Consider the following 23033-nt stretch of genomic DNA (forward strand, 5'->3'; position numbering starts at 1 on the left):
CAGGGTGTTTTATAGCCAAAAGGATTTTGGGGTAGGCCCTTCAATGACAGGGACTTCGACCAAAGGGCAGCACCTTTTATATGAAAGAGGTCCATTATGGGGGTGGGGAAATGGATATTTTGGGTCATGAGTGCCTCACACTAGGCCATGAACTTCCACAGCAACACTTCTCCAAAAGGTACACCCAAAGCCCAAGCTTAAAGGGGTTAGGGGGTTGAAGGGGTTGTGGCTCATTGGCCACAGATACGTCTTGATATTGCAAGATTGGACTACTGGAAACTGTAAAAATGTACATTTTATGATATTCCAATTAATATTTTCTGAAGGATTCGGAAGGCAATTTTTTTTATTTGGGGAGCTGGGGGAGGAGCAAGAATGAAGATTTTTTTAAATAAAAATTACAGTCAGAATTCCAAAATTCACTATGTGTAATTTTCAGCACAAATACGCTCTAAATAAAGCGTTTCCTTTTTCTTATAGAAATACCTGCTGTCATATTCTCGGGGATTACGAGCTCTGCATTGTGCTGTGCTGTCGACCGGCTGTCTCTTTGGCAGACTCCTCTGTGTTTGAAAGGTTGTTGCATCAGGTTGAAAATAATACTCCTCTGTATATTTACAACCATGCCTTAAACCCTTAAACCTTCACCTCCCGCCAGCTCTGTAGCTCTGTATTCTGTGGTTCGGGAAGTATGAAACTGCCATTTTCAACAGAAAAGAAAACTGTAAATGTAAACATAGGCATAAAAGTTACCTCCTTCTCTGAGTGATTTACGTCGAATGCACATTCAGTTTTAGATTGCATTTAAACCAGTCCGCTTTTCCTGCAGGAAAACAGTTTTGGAAACAATTTATGTGCTCACAAAGGCATCTTGCTTTGAAAAAATAACCACCAAACCCATTATAACCATTATATACAGTCATTTCTGGAAGCAGTACAGCCTTACATCTCTCAAGGAGGGAACTGGAAAGGAACCCCAGACATCATCTTGGCAGCAGCCTGTTTGGCTGTGACAACACAACTCATTGCCTTCTTCTGTGTATCTCATCAGATGCTGATGGACATTTCTACTGTTTCTAATTAGGCCACGTCAGTCTAGAGTCTCTGCAGCATTTTTTTCATTCAGACATGAAATGCCATGCTTAAACCAAGGGGATCCCTATAGAAAAACATCTCTCGTGTATCATTTTCCAAACAAATTGGATGTGGCAGGATAATGTAGACCTTCTTGAAGTCATCACTGGACTTCCTCTACCTTGACATGGTTTCTTGATGCAGAATATAGATTCTGAAACAGTGCAGTTTTGATGGAACATTCTTCCTTTCAAAACATGCATCAATGATGCAGTAGCATCATACGTTTGCTATTCATGAATGAAAAAATAAGAGACAATTTAATTTTGATCTTTAAAGAGGATTTGCACATTGTCTGATTATGTCAAATGATACACCGGAAACAGATTTGTGTGTGAGTGTGTGAGTCTGTGTCTGTGTGTGCGTGCATATGTGCGTGTGTGTGTATGTGTATGTGTGTGTGTGAGTGTATGAGTCTCTGTGTGTGTGTGTATGTATACATACCTGCATGTATGCGTGTGATTGTTTAGAACGCAGCACGGCAGCTGTGCCATCACTATCCTGGATAAAAAAAGCGATTTGTTTTCTATTATCAAGCAATGATTAATCACTGCGCCGCAACAAAGGCAAACATTTACCTTACATGTCAGATATTTTCATTGATGCTACTCGTCTGTTTTTAAAGGTTACATTTAAATAACTGCTGCTCTGAAGGCTTTATAAGCAGCAAAGTGTGAATCCCTCATGTGCCATAAACAGCTATGACGAGACTGTGTGCTTAAACATAACCGGCGCATAATTCACGGGAGATCCATCCAAGAGCACCAGGCACATAAGGGCAAACGCAAGCTACTGATTGCTGGCTGAGCGCTGCATTAAAACGTGGTCTGTCAGAAAAGGAAGGAAGGGGAAAAAAAACCAGCTCGCAAGGGAGTCATTCCCAGGGCATTCTGCTATAGCTGGAGTAAAACAGATTCAATGTCAGTTCAGGGATAGACAGCCCCGCGTTACAAAGAGAAAGCAGCCACTAATCAAACACAGAACTCTCAAATTCGACTGGGATTTACACATTTGCTTGCCTGGTTGTACTCAGAGGTCAAATGGTAAGATTTTATGAATGTTTGAAATGCTGGAACAGAGAGAATTTTTTTTTTTTATCTCTGAGAAAATACTACTACAGCAAATAACAGTTCACCTACATCATACTGTCACCTTTACTAAAGGCATAGCAAGGCATTTTTTTACAGAATGGGCAGAAAAAGCAAAACACTGATAAAGCATTATGAGCCTCGATTGGTGTTTCCATGAATACAATTCATGCTAATACAATTATTATAATTTGTTAGATATTTACGTACAAGACATGACGGACTAGGCAAATGCACAATACCTCTAGACATCACTCAGGGGAATTGCAGGGATGTATAACTGCTTCCAGAACCTTCCCTAACCTGAAAATATGTTTGAGGGCTGCCTGTTTTCTGGCTTTTGCCTGACATTTTACATTGATACTCATTACTTGCTAATGTCTCAATCTTCTCCTGTGTTGTATTGCTGTCCTTTATATAACTGCCTGTAGAAAAGGTATTGTGGCTTTGGCATTGTGACTGAGAGACAAAATCAAGTATTCAAGTGCATCACTGTATTGGCAGACAGGGAGGCGTAGTGTAGCCTCGTCTCTGTCATAATAATCAACCTGGCTTCATTCAGCAGCCGCTAGTTAACATTTTATTACACGGTGAGGTTTGTTTCACCCTTGTACTGTACATTTCATAACGTAATTATTGTTACTGAACATCTCATTACAGACAGTGCAATTAATTAAAGATCTACCTTTAATATAATTATTTTTAGAACGTTGTAACAGATTCAAATTTGGGCTAAATAATTTTATTATATCATGTTCCCAGTCATAATATTGCAATATGCTCTGTGTCCTCAGTAACCAAAAAGGAACCATTAGCTGGCCAACACACCTGCTATTGGTTTAGAAAAGCTTAGGGGCACAGCGTCCATATGCTGTATCCTGGCAACACCACCAGCGTCTTCCTTTAGCCTGTGTTTTTCAGCAGAGTTCAAGTTGGTTATGGAAACATAAACTCATCGCAGCCGTAATTATGCACTTGTCATGCTAACGTGCATCAATCCGTCGCAAGATTACTCTCCTTCCTCTGACGAGACAAGCAGCTGAGGCTTATGAAATGCAAATCACGGTAGCAAGTCGATAGGCTTCGCCGTGGCTGATAAGCAAAAAGGTTCACTGCGAAGGCATTGCTGGAAATTCATTAGCTTATGTTGGGGGAAACCAATGTCATCAGTGTGGGCTGCTGTTGATTGAACCGATAATATGTTGTCGGATAGAATTACCAAGGAAGTCAGAGGGCTGTAATTTCCATATTCCTATATAAATAAACAGGATGTCCATTACAAGTCTAGTAATGAAATTCTGCATCCGCATGAATTTCCACCAAACAGGACAGCATTTATAACTGCAACGGAAATTAATATCAAAACTAATATGGTGTGCATTTTATATGCGCTGGTCTATGCTTATGTTTATGCAATAATACAATCATTCTGAATTGTATTTTAAAGTGTACTCCAGACAAAGTTGTTAGAGTAGCTAAGTAGAACAATAAGTCAACAAGTCAGTAACACTTTTGACACTTTATTTGGTCATTATGACATGGAAATGACGGTGAAATTACCATGACGTAATACCTGTCATGAAGCGTCATGTCCAGTCATAACTATGACATACTGACATTATAACACAATGACACAACTAACATCATAAGAGATAGTACATAGTGGATTTCTTTGCTCTTTCTAGATTGGCCATTTACATGTAACACAGGGGTCCGATATGTAGCCTGAATAGTTGGTCACTTGGTCAACCTCAATTTGGTCGCACAGAATAAAAGATGGACCGAAGAGGAGAAGTGAGATATTAGATGGTACCTCGACTCAACCCGATTCAGTTCCACCTTTGTTAGAGCATTTTGTGCATTAGCTAATACAACAACACATAGCTGGTCAAGAAGCACCTGGGTAGCTGAATATATTCCTGAGGGCTGCAATCCCTCCCTCATGGGTCACCTGGTACAGTGAATACCCTTAAATTAAGCTAGTAGTCGGCACTTTATCTTCAAATTCAATGTTTCTTTCAAAGTCCAATGCACTGGAATACAGAGCTAAAACAACAAAAATCACGTCACTACACAAATACTTACGGAATTCGCTGTATATTCTTTGAGGGAATGAACAGGCCCCCAGTACACAAAGTTCTTTCCAGAAACTTCTATAATACACCCATTTTGGCAGAGTTATTTCATGCCAAATCCTTTTAATAATTTTATATGTCACATGCCATAAAATATTTAGACCAGTGTTGACACTGGGTGGAGAGAACAGCAGGGGGTAGATTGTATACCAGAATGCATCCCTCTGGGTCCTCAGGACAGCATGGCTGTCAATCATTCCAGAGTGACATTTGGCTCGTTCAGCATGTGGTAAACTGCTCTATAGGTATTTGTTTCCCTTGGAGAGAGATCTACAGAAAGAACAATTAGCAAGCAAATGAGGGAGGACAATATGCATATTAAGTATTGATAGTGCAGGAGTGCGCATTTAATCTGCCTTTTTAGAAATGGAATGCAAATAAGTCAAGTGATCAACAGTCTGATCACTACAGACTACCCCTGTCATGTTTGGTCATGAATATGTGACACAGATGACTCGCTGTCTTTTAAAATTACCGTGCACACTGTATAATATTTTTTGCTTTTATTGGTTTTTCTTTCCACAAATTGACAACATCACACAAACAAATCTATTTAAAATGTAACAGTCCAGATCCCCCCTTTCAAAGACGGAACAAAATAATTCAGCCGTGTTCTGCTATAGGTGATGGCACGCATGTTAGAGGGGCACATTTGCAGAATTAGCATTTTTGTTTTATTACAAGAAACAAAAGTACTGCTTCAAGGCTACAAAATGTGGCGTCACTTATCAAGATTGATGAAATACTTAATACGTTGGCTGTAATGTTAAATTGAACATTCTACTTTTGCAAACTGCAGTTCTGAGGAATCCGTTTTTTTCACTTTTGTATACATTCGCAGCGCAAAAAGACTTGCATTAACTGGATAGATTTGGATAGTGCTTTACTCCATTAGTAAGATCATTTTGAATGTGCAGTGTTGCTCACATTGGATCAGAGCCATGCAAATTAATTCTATTTATTTATTTTCTTTTCTCTGTTTTCTTTTCTTTTCACAGCTCTCAAGAAGAAAACTTAATATGTACCAGTCCGAATCTCCCCTTTCAAAGATGGTACAACCCAATTCAGCTGTGTTCTGCTACAGAGCCATTTTAAATGAACAGCCATCGTGGGCATCCAAGAGAGAGGCTGAGCTGTAGGCACACTGTAGCAAGCGCTGGCCATTGCACAAAATACTTACACACATGAATGTTCGCCCACCGGTCACACCTGTTACCAGACTAAATTAGACTGAACGCCCAGTGAGGGCCAGGCAGCCTCTCCATGTCGTGGTCCTACAGTGCCTTGCCCTGTGTTTTCCCTGGGCTGGCATTGGCTCACCAAGCCCATGCCAGCACCGTCTGTGGCTGTATAACCCTGTATAGTGATGGGCAGTGCATAATTGGCCTTAGTGTTATCGCCATGTATTCGTTATAGGTTTAGATTAGTTGCTTGCTCATTTGTTTTAGTAGTTATTTATCGTACATCATGAATTTTCTTAATTATATCAATTGATAACACGTTTATTTATAGCTATTATAATCATATTTGTTGACACATTTGGCGGTACAGCATTAAAAAGGAATCACTATTCCTCACTACAGAGGAGTGAAATAAATCACAGTTGCAGGGTTCTGTGTGCTGACATTTAATGAGTAAGGAAACCAATGTTTCCAAAGCACTCAGCTGAAATGACAAGGTAGACTTATTGTCGGCCAGCTTCATTGCAAATCAATGCCTCTTTTTTCTCATGTCTTTACAGCTTCACAGTAACTTCTCAATTCTCGTGTCATCCATTTTTTTAAAGAAGGTTATTCCTATTTTATTTATTTATTTACTTTTACTGCAAGTCATTGCTAAGCCGGTTTCTACAACACTCAGTGTATGCAGTCGTCTATGGCAGTCAGTGGTGAGCTAGGCCTTCTTTTACACAGCACAGAACATCCAGCTCCAGACCTAGGTTCAAATAGCATTTGTTTTGGATTCAAATACTTTTCTGCGCTCCATTGATCTTGCCTGGTGCGTTTGTGCCTGCAAGGAGGAGCAGATGGGTGGGGTTTACACCTTTGGGGGTAATACACCAGACAAGCTTAGTCAAATGCAGAAAAGTTTTCATTGGGAACCATGACAATATTCTGTTTGTGAAGGAAACTGCATTGTTAGGAACGTGGTCAGAACAGTAAAATATAATTGACAAAAAATGTATTTGAATGTATAACATGTACAGTGCATAATATTCATATGTAATGTCTGAATTGTGGGTTAATAGTATTATTTTATTTTGTTATTATTAGTATTTTTTTAAAGATGTGTAATCACACCCCTGGGGGTTCTAACATAAATAACCATTAAAAATGGCTTCATATAGAAGCCTTAGCAATACAGCATACAGTATGAAGCATGCACCTGAACTCTGTTTCTGTTTACAGCGCACCATACACAATCACTAGGAGCCAAAGTTCAAATAAATGATCAACCTTAGACTTTAGTACTATGCACACATAAATATTCAGTAACATAAAGTATCATTTGAAATGAGTCTCATTACTTCAGTATGCAAAAATGTTCAATTGAATCCCTCTTGTGGTATGATATCTCAATAAGACAGTACAGTGATAATTTATCTGGCATGGTATCTGGTAATGTTGAATCACTAATGCACAAGTGAGTTATGTACGTCAAGTACATGTTAAATAAAGCAATAGGCTGTTGTGTATGTGAAACAAAGCAATAGGTTGATTAGTACCTCCTGAATTGCCATGCAAATGCATTTTATTACTAGTTAAGCATATGATTGTCCCTTAGAAAAAATTCTGAGCCTGGAGACATGATTTAAGAAAGAAGGTGGTAGCATGCTGATACTTTCACTTAAGATAATTACCTTGTTTGGATTGGTTGCCACATTTACATGGTTATTGCCCAGTAATTAGAGGGAGGTAATTAAAAATAATTAAGCTCAAACTATTACGGATTTGATCAAGCCATTGCTAAATATTCTTAAAATAGCCCATCAACATTGACAGTTGACCCCCACACATTGCAATTAATTAAATTATGCATAAGTTATTGTTATTGTTCTAGTCCAGGGTCAGATTCATTCTAGCCCCAATGGGATTTGAATAAAATGCAGTGTGCTTTCCATTTAATGCAAGAACATGTACTGAGTGTAAACTAATCTGGCAGCAAGGAAGCCTATGAAGAAATTATGGAAATATCAAATTTCACATTTTTGTTGAGGGCTGCTGTGTCATATTAATGATGTGCTCTTCCTGTTTTTCAGAGAGTGTTAATAGTCAGTTTGCACTTTGCATTATCCTCTGTTACTGTGTTGTTAAAGGGGTTTGGTTTAGTTCCGGAAACCCTGTACAATACATCTGCTTCCTGACCGGGCTAGTGTTTAGGAGAGCGCAAAACGTGCGAATATCACCTAGACCAGAAGCTTGGTGTGCCCTACAGTTGCTGAAATGTACTTTGGGAGAAAGTCTGTTTAAGATTGATTTCCCTTTTAAATATCCTGCCAAATAAGACTGGGCATGATGTGACTGTTAATGCACACTGCCCTCACCCAGTAATATTGTGTGTAATTATTTGATATGTATATTTTTAATAACATTCCTGTGCCCCGACAGAAATGCTAGCTAACATTCCCCCCGTGGAGGTCACCAGCAATGAGCGCTCGTTCAGCACACTGCCCTTAATTAAAAACTTCATACGATCAACACTGTCCCAGGAGACCCTCCCACTGCTGCTGCTTTCATTTCCAGTGAAAATGCGCTGAAAGTAGATTATAACAGAGCCATTAGCCCATTGCAGCTCATGCAGCATGCATCAACACTGTATAATGCAGGAGATAATTAATTTATATTGTAGCCTGTTGACTTTTCCACGTTCATACACTGGTATGGGGCTGCTCAAACAATACATTTGCATATGTTTTAATGTGAAATTTTTTTACTTAATGTTGAATAGGGACAATGCCAAGAGACGTATACTCAGTGAGCACTTTAGATTTTTATTAGACTTATTTTTTAGACTTCTGCTGCTATAGCCTATCCACTTAGAGGTTTGAGGTGTTGTGTGTTCAGAGATGCTCTTCTGCATACCACTGTTGTGATGTGTGGTTATTTCTGTTATTGTCACCTTTCTGTCAGCTTTGACCAGTCTGGCCATTCTTCTCTGACGTCTCTCATTGACAAGGCATTTCTGTCTGCAGAACTGCTGCTCACTGGATTTTTGCTTTGTTTTTTGCACCATTCTTTGCAAGTCCCAGGAGATCCGCAGTTTCTGCGATAATCAAGCCACCCTGTCTGCCACCAGATTTGTTGATTCGATTGAATAATTTAAAAGGACACTTCTTTACATGTTTTGGAAAATAAAGTTTCTGTCAATAATGGTATTCGTTTTTAGTTGACAGTATGTGTGTGCATGTTTATCAATTGTGCCAATAATTCTGGACCTGGCTGTATATCGAGCTGTCCAAAAGTATGGGAGAGTGGAGTGAAAATTGTTATTCTTGCTATAAGGCATTTGGTTTGAGATCAAAAGATGAATGTGAGACACAATTAGACAAATTCAGCTGTAGGTGCACACAGCGCACACACACACACACACACACACACACACACAAACGCAAAGTATGTGTGGGCAAAAAATGAATATGAATGCAGGATTCTAAAATATAAGTTTGCTTCTCTGTTAAAACCCTTTCATCAGGAAACAGCAGGGAGATTGACTGGGGCTCCCAACCTTCACTCCGGATGTCATAAAACGTACCATTGTGTCTCTCCCACCAGCTTGGTTAGTTAATTCATGAAAATGAAAGGGGGATCGTTGATTGAGCTTCAGCATAAACGGTACGCGATAAAGTGCGTCTAATAAGCGTTTTTGGTGGATCAGCATGCGGCAGAGCGAGCCAAGCGCTTCCCCTCGCCATCTGAGCAGAGCTTGCCGCAGGAACTCTGGCCCGATATCATCAACATGTCCGACGCAGCCAAGCCGAGGAGCCGCGCCACGCGGTAGCCAACGCCCAGCGGGAGGCTACAGTATTATTGTACTGTACCGTTCACGCATTTACAGCAAGTACAGGGACGCTAACGGCACACTATTTCAAGGGCTCAACTTTATTAGGATATCAGACTTACTGTGTGCATGCTTTATTGGCTAAACTATATGATTAGGCTGTCTTCTGGGCTACAATTACATACACTGTGGTTAAAGCGCTAATGTATAAATAAGATGGAAATATCACTGTGATAAAAATTAATATACATTTATTTTCTTTTGCTATTCCGCCAGTGAATTAATCTAAGTGATATGTATCTGAAACTGCAATGTAAGCGCATTTATCCCAGTAGATTTAGGCAATTAAAAGGATGACTGATTATGGGTGGGGTTTTTTTTTCATCATTGTTTTAATTTACGTTATATTACCAGGCTATCCATTTCACGTGAACTGTCTCCTTTTAAATAGACCGGGGCAAGAAGGAAACATAATCGCATACTCTTCTGTCTATAGAACACAAATTTAAAATGACAAGTTTGGCCTTTCTCAGCACTGCCAAATCAAACACAGGTTTTATACAGTATTTCTAATGAGATGAAGGCATAATTCCTGTCCTTAAATATGTGCATAGTATTAATGTAATTATATCTTGATCATTAAATTTGCATTAAATAATGTCTTGTGAGGACTGCTTCCTCCATTCAATTTGTATTCAGTGGACATTTGGAGGAAAAATACTGGAATTAATTAGAAGGGAGTGTCATTGCTGTAAGAAAGTTTGTGGGCATGAAATAAATCTTTAAACCTATTCAGGTCTTTTTTTCCTCTAAGTCCTTGATTTAGTATGCTCGTAAGATCACCACAAACGGTTATTACACTGTGTGTTAAATCAAGATGATGTTTTAGTAAACAGTGCTTTAATATTTGGAGCATTTAAAAAAAATGCTACCATCAACATGTATACACACAATTGAATGAAAGGCACCCTTTATCTTACAGACAAGACAAAACATATACATACAGTATACATAGGAAACTGAGAAGCAATGTCCGACTCCTTACCTCCTTCAGTTTTACCAGCTGTCCGGTTGAGGAGGGAAAAGTGCTGATGGCATGAGAAGGTGACCTTGAGCCAAGAGAAACACTGCAGCTTAAGGTGTTATACAAACTGATAGAACATTTCAGCATTATTTGAATCAATCTGTTAACATACACCCTCCGCATGTAGGCCAACTGTATTTACTTGCACCTACATTTATAATGCAGTGAATTATGTTTGGCTGAGGGCATGACCGCATATTTAGAAATCATTGAAATACAGTCATTGTGTACCATTGACCATTGACCAATATGACCATTATTTGATTCAATTTGTTAACATACACCCTCCGCATGTAGGCCCAGCGTATTTCTCTGAACCTACGTTTATAATGCAGTGAATTATGTTTGGCTGAGGGTATGACCACATATTAAGAGATCATTGAAATATAGTAATTGCAGACCATGGTGACTATTGACTTAGCGAGTGCAGCACAAAGAAGAACATCACTGTGGTGGAGACTCCGTGGTATGCCTTGAGGGGTTGTCGATTTGTTCGTCATTAAGAGGTCCTGTTAAGGTGGCAGGGGCAATGAGCCATCTTTCATGGTGAACCCCAGGACAACAGTGCTCTGTGGTCTTACCAATAAAATTCCATGATGCCACTGAGCCAGCAGCCATATAAATCTCCGACTGTATGCTGCTAACACAGCAACGGCATATTGTATTTTTTTATTAACTATAATAATATAATAATAAACTTTATTTTTATAGCACTTTTCAAAACCGTGTTACAAAGTGCTTCACAGCAAAACAGTGTTAGATAGTACTTCACAACAACAAACAAAGAGAACATGAAAATAAATAATAGAATAGAATAAAAAAACTAAAAAACCAGAGCCGACATGAAACTAATCGACTAATCAACTAATACATCCCTTCATAAAATTGAGGATATTCGTGCTGCTCTATTTCAATAAAAACCATGGACCTTCATAACCCTGTGAGATTGTAGGCATACTCTGAGGAGCCCATTTTTTATAAATAATAAATAATTCATAAGCAAATGTAATGCTTCCTAAAGGGTGACATAACACCTTATGCAACATGATATGCCAAATGTGACATAACTAATAATGTCACCTAGCTAACGGCTAACTGTGAGACATTCAGTGAGCACTTTAATAGGTATTTATTAGACTTATTTTTAGACTTATTGGTCTTCTGCTGTTTTAGCCTGTCCACTTAAGAGGTTTGACATGTTGTGTGTTCAGAGATGCGTTACTGACACCTTCCTCTCAGTTTTGACCAGTCTGGCCCTTCTCCTCTGACCTCTCTCATTAACAAGCCGACTGCTCACTGGATGTTTTTGTTTTTTTTCACTGCAAACTCAAGAGACTGTTGTATGTGAAAATCCCAGGAGATCAGCAGTTTCTGAGATACTCAAACCACCCTGTCTGGCACCAACAATCATTCCATGGTCAAAGTCACTTAGATCAGATTTCTTCCCTCATTCTGACATTTGGTCTTAAAAATAGCTGAACCACTTGACCATGTCTGCATGCTTTTATGCATTTAATTGCTGCCACACGATTGGCTGATTAAATATTTGCATGAACAGGCAGGTGTACAGGTAATAAAGCGCACAGTGGGTGTAGTCGTTACATGAAAAGTGTGACTAGCTCTCTGACATTCTCTTGTTCCTAATGCACTTTGGACCATGCCATCCTCTCCAATGCTCATTTCACCAGCACCTGATTACTGTTTGTTCAGTTATGTAACCGTCTTTAGTGCCTCTGCAAGAGAAAGCAATTCTGTCTGTTACTATGACAATCTATAATACAAAGCTGTATAACCGTGTAGTGCCACCCAGAATCACAATTCTGAGTGCAAATGCATACGGACGAGTAGATATCAATTACAGAAATATGCTAAAATACTTTCATCAGTAGAAAATATTCTGCTAATAGTCTGGGCACTGAGTGTTGTGTATTCCATATGGGCCTAGGCACCCCATGATTTTAATGAGAATTTTGAAAACAATGCCAATTGGCACAACGTGATTTCTGTCCAAAAAATGTATCTTCTTAGCTAATTGTACTGAGAATGTGCAGATAAGAAGATCCAGCGGACTCCTAAGCTTCACTGTAAAATGTGGTGTATGTGGAAGTTTATTTGTGATTTACTGGTGTCTACAGTACATGCGGATGTGTGTACAAGCCCGGAACTGCTTCCTTTTGGTTAGGACGCCCAAATTCAATTTAACATACATGAGAGATTATATTATATTACATTGGCAAGCTCCTAAGAAATCGTGAAGGCCTGGGCAGAGCCTACCATCAAAGTACTTATCTTATTTCCTTGATCATTTATTTTGGGAGTGGCCGCCTGTGAGTTTGCACAGAACAAACTCTGTTACTATTAATAATTAGTCTGATGCTGTGTACTTACAAGACCTTTAGCTCCCCTCCTCCCTCCTCCCTCCTCCTTCTCCCTCCTCCTCCTCTCTTTCGGATGTAGTGGCCATGGCTTTTAATTCATTTCACTGTCTACTTTGGACACAATTATATTTTGGTCATCACATTTTTTTTTTTTAATGAATGGTTCTCAAGACTTGCAAGATGACTCCTTTACTTCTACCAAATAATCTAACAGTGACCACTGCATTAGCTAAACACATCATTGTGCAGCTCCACGTCAACTTAAGTGGAGAATCAAATGAAAGCGCTGATAAATGGAGTCAGAAAAGCAGTTTCCTGTGAAAAGACCCAGTAAATCCAGAGAGTTCCCTTCCTTAACCAACTAATTTGCTGAAAAAAGTTTGCCACTGCTAGTCCTGCTGTGCTGTAAGAATTATACAGAACAAAGTGAAATGCCTCTTTTATGTCTTTATTCCCACTGAATGGTGTGCAAATACGTTACATCCTGTTTTTAAATTAGGTTCATGCTCGTGGCCCACCGCAAGGAATATACTTTGATTGTCCTGTCACTGTACAGCACTGTGAAGTCTTTTCACCGCTAAGAAGAGCAAGGGGAAAAAAGATTGAAAGAAAATTCCTTGTGCAAATAATGGCAACAATTATCCAGTTTAATCAAACACTTTACACTCTGTGGTAATTGATTCATTTATTCAAATCAGCTGTTAGCCTTTCAACCATGAAATTACAAGGCAGAGAAAGTGTCAGGCCTCTGATATATTCAGTCGGTTTTCCCATTTACGATAGCAATATAAACAATGTGATTTGCTTAATTTGGAATAAGTAATAATACCCTGCAATGTTCGTGAAGTGATGCCATTTCTTTAAATAACATGGCTATGCGGCAACTAAGGTTAACACTTTTTCAGAAAAATGCACTTGGAAGGAAATGTATCCGTAACATACTAAAGTATTATTTCGAACTCCCAGCAGGGTTCTTTGTACAGTGAATGGGCACTGGGAAATAGTATTATTTAGTATGTTTCCTTGCTGTGGAGGCGGGGTGGGGGGTAGGGGGAAACAGCGGGGGAGTGGGCATCAGAAATTTGCAAGCACTGCAAATTATTATGTCACGCTGACAAGACAGCATGAGATTTTTTTTGTTGTTGTCCAGAATGATCAGCATTGATCGTTGGTAGTGAACCAGAAATAGGTGGGTGAGCATTATGACTTCACAGTTAGCATAGGTTCTCATGTGCATTGTAAGCAAGCGTAGCCAACAAACACGTTTTAACCCTGCCATAATGGAACAAATGCTGCAAGGGGCTTATTTGTACAGAAACACATTAACAAAGCCAAGAAGGACCGCTGGGAACTATACCATGGCACTATATATTTTTTAAATCACAGTTGAATTACAATGCACCTTGCAGTTCAGGGGTGGTCATTGATCCTAAGTGGCAGACTAGAGCAAAGTATGCCAGGGAAAACAAATACAATTAAATAAATAACTAAATTTAAAAAATAAAACCGGCCCAGGAATGAATCATTTACTCATTCAGTGCAATGTTTAGTGTACAAATTAGGCAATTAGCTAATATAACTGTAATATAACATAATGTACAGCTCTAGCACCCCTCTAACCTACCGCTCTTAGCATGCACACTTTGGCTTTCCCCAACATGCTGTTTCATAACCAGTGCTAGAGCTTGTGATGTTTAAATAGGGCACTAATGAGCACATAGCCAGCAGAACTGCGCTCTCTTACTGGCTGGAAAACGTGGTCTGGACTTGCATGGAGTGGAGCCAGACAGAAATACAGTGCCCTTGCACCAGCGTTTCTCCAGACTTGTAGTGTTAAACTCAAATCCTGGAGGGCTGCAATACGTTTTTTTTTTTTTTCAGATTGCCTTCCATCAGCAGCCGGTATATATGTCGATGTGCTGTCTCTTTAGACAAATAGTGTATTCAGTGAATAAATACTTACAGTAATGTACAGTAACATGTCAAAAGCAAGCAAGAACTTAGGCCATGCAGGAGTGTAGTTTCACATGCTAGACAAATGATGATTGTAGAGAAATATCTTATTCCTTAATATAATAAATAAAAAATTTCTTGTTTTCCTGGAACTTTTCACGAAACTAGCTAATTCCCATCCTCACCATGCACTCTCAACCATGGATGCTCAGTAGAACGGCCTGCATGCCATTACCATACAATATAAAGTACAGGAGCTATTATTGTCATCTATATTTTTCCTGATATGGGAACTCCAGGTCTTTATGCGGTAAGATTCAGAGTAGGACTCCATATCATCCATAGTCTCTATAGTATACATCTGAGTCGATATACTATCATGATGGGGCCATGGGTGATTCCATTATATGATGTGATAGCATTGAATATACAGTATTTGCAGCTAACCGTTATGTGATTTTCATTTGAAAGTCACCTCTATAGTGTTTTAAAACACTTCAGGCTTTACAACTCTGCAAATATCCTTCAAATATCAGCAGTGGTGGAAAAATCCTCATACCTCCTAGGCATTGCTCTGGTCCCACAGACCTGAACAAAAAACTAAAAAGTGTCACATTCAACCACCATGTTACTCCTTTAAGTCTTCTGCTGCTTTAGCCTATTGGCTTAGAGGTTTGACACGTTGAGTGTTCAGAGATGCTCTTCTGTATACCTTCCTGTCAGCTTCGACCAGTCTGGCCCTTCTCCACTGACCTCTCTCAATAACAGCGCATTAATAAAGTGGTCACTGAGTACTTGCATGCATTGTGTGTGTGTGTGAATATGTGCATGTTTGTGTGTGAATATGTATGTGTGTGTGCGTGTGTCTGCATGTTATTTGGTCAGTGTTCATTTCTATACATTTGTGTACTGGTGTGACACTTATGTGATCACCATATTATCATATATTTAATTTCTTCATCAAATGTTGTGATAGTGATGCGAATAAATATTCACAGGAATATGAATGGAATTGTATCTGAAAATATATATATATATTTTTTTTAACTAAATGGTATTACCGTTGTCAAATAAGTCTTGCTTTGTAGATGACTACTGTTTCAATGGATTTTGGTGAGCCATCTGTTCCTTGTTGAAGTCTCCTTTTGAAGTGTAAAGCACATGAAACAACCCTGATCTGATTCCCAAAAAATGAAGTCTTTAATTTAGTGAAAGACGTAAAGAAAAATATAACCCTTATCATTTCAATCTCTCTTTATACTTAAACAGGAGCATATCATAACAGATGCTGCGAGAGGTTTTTAGTGGCTTTTTCACTATGAGAACCTGATACACGGAGCAGGCGAGAAAGAAAAAGCAGAAACTATGAACTGTAAAGTTGGAAACGTTCCCATTCCAATTTCAATTGCATATCTTTTCACAAACTCATAGCTGGCTGTTTTTTTTTTCCCTGCCTCCATCACCATCCAATTAGGGGAGACTGAGGTTTCAAATTCCCGTAACCTGATGGTCTGCATGAAGATACGCTGTATTTCTACTTAAGTTGACAACGGTGTGTATTATTTATTGTTGATTTGCCTTGAAATAAGGCAGTAAAATGTGTATGTTTTCATTGCCTTCGAGTAGAGATTTGTCTAAGCAGTGGCAGGCCCTGTATTGTGGGTACAATCACAGCTGGCAGACGCATAGCATAAACAACTCAAGCAGGACAAGGAAGGAATGTCCAAATCTCATTTGGTAATTTAAGGGTGCCAGTGCACATGGGGCTTAATTCACATGTTGGCAATTAAAAACTGAAATGAGATGAATACGTGGCAAAGATGTGACTATGCTCTGGCCAAACAGGAAGCTTTTCACTGTAAATTAATGTTTGGGGCAGTACCAAGGTCCATCATTATTTTCCACATTTGTTGGTGCAACACGCATTATTATTAGGGGAGGCCACCGATGGTGCTTAGACACGTATTGTAATTGATTTTTTTCTGCCAAGGGAGTCTATGGCAGCCCAGAGAACCACTTGCTGGATTACTGTGAAATTTGGCACATTGATAGAGGACAGGCTAGCATATCCAGGCACTAAGTTTGGGGTCAGTTCATCCACCCCTCTAGTGCCAACAACAGGCCACATTTGATATTTGTCTTTAGATTTTTTGAAGCATTTGGTCTCGCGATTATTTTACCCCCATGATCCTTAGGTCCTGCCGAGTGAAACATGCCCACCTATGACATATCTGCGCTATTGTATTTTTCACCATTTAGATTTTTTTTTAACACATTTTAAACATCTCCTTTGAATGGATTAGCACGATGGATTTGGCCTGAACGGGCAAACTGTTTTCATAGTTGATTGGTCAAGCAGTATGGCTCCTGTAAAAAAGTAACTTGATTGGTGAAGGTGCCAAACAGGAAGTGTGCCCTATATTGAATTTAGTCATCTCCCCCTGAAGGCTTCATCCAATCTAGATGCAATTTTAGGTATTACATCTACGGATCATTATCTTAAAAAGTCGTCAAAAGTTAGTTGCTCAGTTAACAAATGGCAACAAAATAGCAGCATTTGGTGGCAAAGGCAGCATAAAAAACTGGCACATATTATATCAGCAATTTCCTTTGTTTATCAGCATCAAACTTGGTACACATGCAACATTACAGTAATGGTTCTGATGATGATGATGATGATGATTATTATTATTATTATTATTATTATTATTATTATTGACCTTACATTGCTTCATGTTTTATTGAAAATGCATGCGGAATATGATTGATTATTACACACTGTCATATTTCCTTTTATAAACATGTCAGGAATACACTTTTTACAGCATTGGGTTTGGTTCATAAATTCAAAAAGAATATTGAATTGGTACCACTGGCAATTTCAGACCTTTAATACAAGAGATCTCTATTGCATGCACCACAAACCTGTCCAAACATTTAAAACATATCGAGCCTGTTAAATTTCCATTTAATAACACAACATGGCTTTGACTGCCGATGATTGAAAGCTTGCTGTCTCATAGTTGCAGGTACATTACATTACATTACTTTACAACCACTTACCAGATGCTCTTACCCAGAGCACCTTATGAAAGTGGAGAACATCAATGTTTGTCTCAGGAAAAACTGGGGAACTTAAGTGTTATTCTCCTTTTACAGACTGTAATGTATGCTGGCTGAACTGAACCAAAAACATCAAAGATAACATCTGAGAACAGGGATTTTTACATACAGATGAGCTTATCACTGCATTCTGACATCTCCTGCAATTGCCTCTTCACTGCCACTCATTACATTGTGGTCCCTCTGAAAAGCTATCGAGTGGATGGAGTTCTCGGGAATCTTACACCCGTTATGGATAAAGATGACAAACATACAGAACTGCATGTGTTACGCAGCGTTTCACATCAAAACTACCTGCACCTTGCAACAGCGGATCCCCTCGAAGGGTTCACATAAATGCCACTAACTTGAGTTGAGTGATGCAACTTCTGTCATCCTCAAAGCAACAAGTAATAAGAGAGACAATGCAAAGAGGTTTCAAGAGCTGAGACAGAAGTTGATGGATGGAGTTGATGGGGGCGGCCTGTAGCGTAGTGGTTAAGGTAAATGACTGGGACACGCAAGGCTGGTGGTTCTAATCCCGGTGTAGCCATGATAAGATCCGCACAGCCGGTGGGCCCTTGAGCAAGGCCCTTAACCCTGCATTGCTCCAGGGGAGGATTGTCTCCTGCTTAGTCTAATCAACTGTACGTCGCTCTGAATAAGAGTGTCTGCCAAATGCCAATAATGTAATCTATAAAACCACTCATCCAGCGACGTGGAGCTTGTACCTGTATTCATTCTCCATTCTGTTTAGATATGAGAACTTAAATCAAAGATTTGTGCATAAATCACAGTCTGGTGTTTTTGGTTCTCTACAGCCAAGACATATTACAAACTGTGAGAAGACGAAGGGCTTAGGGGGTGCAAAACTAAAATAGCTTTGTTTGTTACATTACTGTACCTCTCAGAATCAGCACTGGGTAAATATATCAGTGTGCTTGTGCTTCATCATGCTCTTTATAAAGTTATAACACTATCACACTTGTATTAGTATTATGTCTACAAGACTGTATAATTCAAATGAAATTCAAAAATGAATGAGTTGGTCCCCATTACACTCAGCACATACAGAAAGGCTGAAATAATAAAAATAATAGATAATAAAGGAAGAATGAAAATCATGCAGCACTACTTAATGCTAGTTAGTGAGTCATCTTTCTGCGAAAAGCAAAGAGATTCTGAAAGGAACATTCAGTTGAACGTCTGTAATGCACACATGGTTTTCTCTTCTTTTCCCATTTTCTCCTCAAAATCCTATTCACTCGTGAATTTGAAAACTTAGTATGATGTCCGATTCAGCTGACAGTCAAACCACCAAAATGAATCCTCCAATTACCCCTTCCCTCTCAGTAGAATACAATCAATGGCAAGCCATGTAGCAGTTCTCCCATGTGTTGCTAAGACTGAAAGCCACTTATTAAATGTGGAATAGAACAAATCAATTTGCTGTGTGATGTGACCAGACATATAGTGAATCTGGCTACCCTGTCTGCTGGGGTGAGAATGAGTACAGCTGTAATATGGTCAATTGAAAACAAAAAAGAAACTGCAGAGAGCAACTGTGAGGTATCAATCAAATGCGTGCTAGCTGCCAAATGGGAATCCACTGTACATGCCAAAAGCAATGTTCTCTCATTTGCAGTGGTTGGGCTCTTTCCGGGATGGCATTGTGATAAAGCACACACACACACACACACACTCATACACAGTGCTGATTTCCGAGCTGACTTTCCTGAGACCGGTGAATTTGCTGACTGCTGATGTTTTGGCTTGCCCGAGGCCCCTGGGAATCTTTATAAAAACCCAAGTCTTAGGGATGTAGAATGAATTCTCAGGATTATTGCCTTTGGTACAGAGGGTAAAGAATCAATGGCAGTTTTATAAGATGCTTTCTTCCCAAATGTGGTTGTTTTCTTTTTCAAATGAATGTGCTCTTCTTTTTCATGGTCCTCTTCCTCTTCTGCTAAATAATATGAATATAAATGGTTTATCATAGAATTACACTAATTTACTGTGCTTGGTAATACTATTTTGCCATTTGTTTGTGTGTTGTGTGTGTGTGTGTGTGTGTGTGTGTGTGTACTGCGTATACCGTACATACATATGGGTTAAGAAACATTAAGATAAGACCGGAGTCAGGGTTAAAATATATGTGACAGGAGTGGGATTGCTTAAATCTAAAGCTGGCCCTGCACATTTATTCTAGTTATGTACGAACCAGGAGGTCGGCTGGGAGACAACACTTTGTCATACATGACAAAACATGACACCTCACCGAGGACGTTGCTGCACGTCCAGCTCCGTTTCCCCCGCAAATATGCTGAGCTCAGGTCAGGCTGTAATATACCGCTCGTACCGCAAAGACCACATAAGGCATTTTACCTGAGGATGTGCTACCATTATAGCGTCTGATGTAATCATTATGTAAGATGTGTAATGGCCCATTATATGCATAATCCCAAAGCTTCAAGTTATTCTGCGGTTTACTGAGGAAAGGATTAAAACACAGTGGCACATAAAAATGAAAAAGAAGGCACAAGCCATGAAAGGAAACCTGGAGAAAAAATAGCCTCTTTAAATAGTATATCCTTTAAATAATTTAAGTGTTAGCGATGGTAGCTTGCCCTCGGGGCCTGAAAGGTATGCAGAGCATGCTCAAAGACCAGACAACTCTATTTTATGCCACTGAAAGGCAGAGGAAAAGTTTTTTTTTTCAGAGGTTTTATTCATGACTCATGTCTATACTTTAACTGCCAAGGACCCTGTTTAAGATGGAGACATAAATTACTTTATACTTTTTAAAGTCCATTTAAAGTCGTGCAAAAAAGTATGCTTTTTGGTTATAGACTTAAACACAAATGTACTACTGAAAAGCGGTTCACATATCTTAGCTTACTAATAAAATTCAATGCTGATGGTCATTCTGTGAGATAAATTTGGCATGGTTATTAGTCACATAACATCCCTGGGGAAATTAAGCTGTTGATTGAGGCCGGTTTCATTACAGATCCATGTGATCTTTTTTATTTAACAACTTTTCCCCCACTTGTTCTTTATCTTCTCCAGTTGAAAGGCCCATTATGGCTGTCTGATCACAGCAAGGTTTGCTGTCAGTTCTAGAGTGCGCACACCTAAGCGTGCCCAGGCAATTGGCAGTTATGTTTCACTCTGCTGTCCACCCACTGAGCTGTGCAGTTCCTGCCATGTAAGACTATATGACTTCAGCAGACGGATCCCAGACTCCTGATTGGCCGGAACAGTCCCTACGGAGTGACGATTGTGTGAATACACGGCCAGTTGAAACCCTTCCTCCCTGGGCAATTATGCAACAGCACATGTAACCTCCTGGCTACAGGCAGCATTGGCACAGTCAAAGTCCAGTGTACAGTGCAACTGCCGCAAGTGCCTTAACTCTTTTTTTCACTCTTTTGCCCCTTTGAATTTTTTTTGCTGCAAAGTATTTTTAATGTCAAAGAGAAATGTGACTGCAGTCACTGCAGTTGTTCATGCCTTATATTACATTACATGACATTTTATTTAGCAGACGCTTTTATCCAATGCGACGTACAAAACAGTTCATACCAAGGTCATACAACAAACAACTGAACACGCCAGATAATGTACAATTCCTATAGGATCGGTTGCTAGGTTATGAACATACTGCATGCCCAGCACACAAGGTAGATAGACCAAGTCAAACTACCATACCATGGCAACTAAAACCTGAGGAACTACAGTACAAATGCTAATACAAATGTCTTGCAGTCTTTAAATAGTCTATTGTTCATCTGGATAGATTGAAAACAAAATTTGACTTACTAGGCAGACCAATTGATGAGTGTAACAATAGTTTTTGTGCTCTAGGGCTTGTGTTCAGCTAAGAAAGCAGGAGTGCATTAGTGTGGCACCAGCAACCCTGTAAAATAAAGTACATTACACTTTATATTATAACTACATACATACTGTATATAATTTGTATTGTTTATAACATCAGCTTAACAACACACACATTTGCATGCAAAATGATCACAATATTACATAGACTGCATGTGATTGCATGTTTATTACAAGTACAGTTTTTTAAATCCATTTCCCTCTTTCACTGAGAAATTCACTCTATAAATATCTGAATGAAATCCTCAGTTCTTCAACTCCATTGAGGATTGAACTTTACTTTCTCTGATCTAAATCCAAACATAGCTTGATATATAATTTCCTTCCAATTAGGCCACTTGTAGTGCCTTGGGTTTCACATAAAATGTGGCGATGACGTTGTGTCATGCCTATGCATTTCTGTTTCTGTTTTTTCTGTATTTCTGTCTGTTACTTTGATGCAAACCATGTTAAAAATGCAGTGGAAACACACATTGACTAATCTGATTCCAATATATTATTTATCTGGCATTTTTATCAAAGCAACTTACAGTTGATTAGACTAAGCAGGGGACAATTCCCCTGAAGCAATGCAGGGTTAAGGGCCTTGTTCAAGGGTCAACAGCTGTGGGGGTCTTATCGTGGCTACACCAGGGCTTTTGCCACCAACCGTCTGGGGTCCAGTCAGGTACTTTAGCCGCTATACATTATACAAAAATAAGTCTATTTACTGGCTAAATGATTCTGCCCAGACTGCACAGGAACATTCCCCTGAGATTGTTCTGGTGACAGAGAACATGACCTCATGAACTCCAGGATGCGAGGAGCTTCCAGGTGCCACCAATCCCTGTCTTGATTGAGAAAACTATTCACAATATAACGAAACCTATATTGCACATAGAGAATAGCTTGTAAATGGAGACTTTTTGCCATGCTACCCAGAGCAGACCAATGTCTGGAGACCATGGCCATTGAAATTCCTGCCCTTAAAATGGCCATTTCCATCAACCTTATGGGAACCTTTCCATTGCTTTTTCAGGGATAAATATTTCAGATTTTACCCAGCATTGGGTTTCTCTGGAATGAGATCCATAGATATGGAAAATATTGGTGATCTCATCCACACTTTAATGTCTGCAAATGCGTACACCATGTACAAGGTGTTACAATCAGTCTTGTGACTTTTTGTCATATTTAAGCAATAAATATTCACAGAATTATGAAAATGAGAGCATTTTACTTTCCCTGTGAATATATAGTTCAGAGAAAACATGGCCAAAAATGT

The sequence above is a fragment of the Conger conger genome, chromosome 5 (genome assembly GCF_963514075.1).
Source record: "Conger conger chromosome 5, fConCon1.1, whole genome shotgun sequence".
Classification (NCBI taxonomy): Eukaryota; Metazoa; Chordata; class Actinopteri; order Anguilliformes; family Congridae; genus Conger; species Conger conger.